The sequence below is a fragment of the Phascolarctos cinereus genome, unplaced genomic scaffold, assembly GCF_003287225.1.
Source record: "Phascolarctos cinereus isolate Bilbo 61053 unplaced genomic scaffold, phaCin_HiC Scaffold_2;HRSCAF=192, whole genome shotgun sequence".
NCBI classification, from domain to species: Eukaryota; Metazoa; Chordata; class Mammalia; order Diprotodontia; family Phascolarctidae; genus Phascolarctos; species Phascolarctos cinereus.
This window is the reverse complement of record NW_027555625.1, coordinates 384,598,700-384,602,088: the sequence shown is the minus strand read 5'-3', so window position 1 is coordinate 384,602,088 and position 3,389 is coordinate 384,598,700.

The window sequence follows — 3,389 nt, the reverse complement described above, 5'->3', positions numbered from 1 at the left end:
ACCTTGTTCTTCTTTTCCCTTCCACTGAGAATATACACTCAGCCTTAAATTTCTCACCACCCACCTTGGTTTGGCTTAGCTCTCAATTCCCTCAGTTTAGATCATTTGTAGACTTATAATCAGCGCCACACCCCTAAACAATCTAAAAGCCACCTTCATACCTGACTAGACCCCGACACACTGTATATGCACCTATGTGATCCCTAATCTAAATTTTAACTAATCTTATTTCATAGGATCTAGAGCTTGAGGGGACATTAAAGAACACTTAGTCAAAGTTCTTCATTTTACAGATGAGGGAAATGAAACCTAAAAAGGACATGCCCAAGGTCACACAGGAATAAGTAGTGGAGCCATAATTGAAATCCAGATCCTCTGTCTCCACATCCAGTGTCTTTTCCACTGAAAAGCGGTTAATAGGCAATTGCTTCAAAACCAGAATTATGACAAACAATACCTGGCACCAACTTCACTTCTCAAGTTCCCAAAGGAACTCTGCTTCTTCATAGGGATTATCATTATCATCACTTTAATAATTAGAAAGATTTGCGTGGCTCATCTGTGTGAGGGCGCTGCTCATCACTGTAGATCTGGCTCTCCATTCCTTAGTAGACTATCTTGTGAGTTTCTGTAGTAGAAATAATTTATCACCCTGTGGTCAACCTTCTACCAGCTTTTCCCAGCTTAGTTTGATCGGCCCTCTAATGACAGACAGACGATTGAAGCTTTTCCCTCTTAGCAGGACTCCACTGGTATAGGCTTTGAGAACTCAGTCCTCTATCATAGAGAGACACCAGAAGTAACATTGGAGGCAGCTAGGTGTCATGGTACATAAAGCAGTGGACTTGACAGTTAGAAAGACCCCAGTCCAAATCCATCCTCAGATACTTACTACCTGTGTGACCCTGGGCAAGTCATTTAACCCCTGTTTATCTCAGTTTCCTTATATGTAAAATGGGGATAATAATAGTATTTACCTCATAAGGTTGCTGTGAGGATCAAAGATGATCTATAGAAGTTGCTTGGCAAACTTTAAAGTGTCCTATAAATGTTAAGTATTATTATTATTGGAGGATGACTTTATGGAAAGTCATTATCATCATCATGACTTACCCTCCTACCCTATTTGCCCCGGGACACAAAAAAGATCAGGACAGAAGTAGCATGGTGGCTGATTTCAACTCAACATGAGGAAAAACTTCCCTACAATGCAAGCTGTTCACATTTGGGATGGGCTGCCTTAAAGTTTCACATCAGTGGAGGGAGGAGGGTCACTTACTGGGGAATTCATGGAGGAGATTTTTGCTCAGGTAGGGGTTGTGTCCTTGAAGTCTTTTCTTATTCTGATAATCTGATTTTATGGGTTTGCCTGCTGGTCCAGCTGGTCTGTATGGTCCAGCCCAGGGGTGGGGAACCTGCAGCCTTGAGGCCACATGTGGCCCTCTAGGTCCTCAAGTGTGGCCCTTTGACTGAATCCAAACTTCACAGAATAAATCCCCTTAATGAAAGGATTTGTTCTGTAAAACTTAGACTCAGTCAAAAGGCCACACCCGAGGACCTAGAAGGCCTCATGTGGCCTTGAGGCCACAGATTCCCCACCCCTGCTTTCGCCCCATATCCTCATGGGAAGGGTTCTGTCCAACAGCACAAGAGAACAGAGGTTCAGACATTTTTTGCAGCTGGCTTGAAAAAAATGGAATTGCCTCCACAGAGGTGGAGAAAACAATCTCCCCAAAGCACTCCATTTTTTCTGTAGGAAATTATTAGCCCTGGGAGCCCTCCAGGATTTGCTACCACTGGCTAGACGTCAGTAACAGAGTTTCTATCACTTGGGCCTGGGGCCAACTCCACAGAAGAGCGAGAATCTTATTAGATGTAAATGATAGCCTAATTCTGAAAGAATCTCTTAACCAGCCTTATATAAGCCAGACAGCTTAGCCTGAAATCCCCAGGCAATTTGGAATGCTTGCTCAGGAATTTTCCATCTAATTCAATTGAACACATATTTACTAAGTACCTACTGTGTGCAAGGAGTGGAAGGAAAAAACAGAATTCTAGGACTAGAACTAGTCTGGTGGTACATGAGGAAAATTCCAGCATTTTCCTGAGTCTGGACACAGAGAGAGTTTGGAGTTAGGAGGCCTGGGGTCTAGTCCCAGTTCTGCCACTAAAATGCTATGTGACCTTGGGCAATTCACTTTACCTGTCTGGGCCTCAGTTTCCTCCTCTTTAAAATAAGGGTGGTTGGATTAGACAGTTTCTAACAACCCCTTCTAGGTCTAACATTCTGTGTTCTGTTGTATACCATTCTACATTTCAAGGCCTCTTCTAGCTCTGTATGGTCTATGTTCAATGTTCACTATCCTCCAGCCCACACTATTCTCTCTCCCCTAATTCCTATGATGCTTATTCCGTATTATGTATTTTCAACCTCAACTGCAGTCTGCCTGGTTCTCTAATTGTACCAGATCCATGCATTTTCCTTCCCCACCAGCCAGCCAGCTGCCTTTGGATAGGGGCATCATCTTCTCTTGTTTTCCTACAGCTCCTAGTATGGGACTGGGTATACACAAGGAGAATCATGAAATCATGCAGTGTCAGAGCAAAAGGGTCCTTAGAGAGAACATTTAATCCAATAACTTGATTTTACCACTGAGGCCCAGACAGGTAGAAGGGACTGCCCCAGGAACAAACAGTAAGTTAGCATTTTTTCCCATTCTATATTCTCATCTTTCCCCATACACTACATCTGCTTCTTTACCATAAGCCCCACCCTCCCAACCCTCAATAGACCATACTTATTCCTGTTTTCCCTCCTCTACTCCTGTAGTTTCCTAATCTATTCCTGCCTTTCCCTTCCTCTTCTTCTGGAATACCCTTCATTATCCTCTTTGCCTAGCCAAATCTTACTCAACCTTCAAGGTCCACCTTCTACTTCGTGGAACAGTGTCTGTATTTCTAAGAGCGCCTGCATAAGTGTATTAAGATCTCTAAATGGGAGGAGTTGCCTAAATCCAAGGGCTACCTCACCAGTTAGACCAAACAAGCTCCATTTTGGGCCTGGGGGAACTCACCTTCCCAGGAGTCAGGGAAGCTAGTTAGTGAGTCAGTCCTCCCCTGAATGACATCAGGCTAGCCAGCTACCTGCTGGCACTGAGGTAGGGAGTGGCCTCAGAGTTATTAATTGTGGGGGCAGGGAGGAGAAGGGGGGCATCTAATTCTTAGAGGAACACTTAGGCCAGGAAAAGGGATCCTAGTATGGTGAAGGCACAGGACAGGCTGCCACGTGCTGACCAGGACAACAGTTAAATTCATAGAATCACAAAGTCTTCAAAGCTGGAAGTGAATCTTATCAGTTATCTGTTCTAAGCTAATCCATCGATGAACAA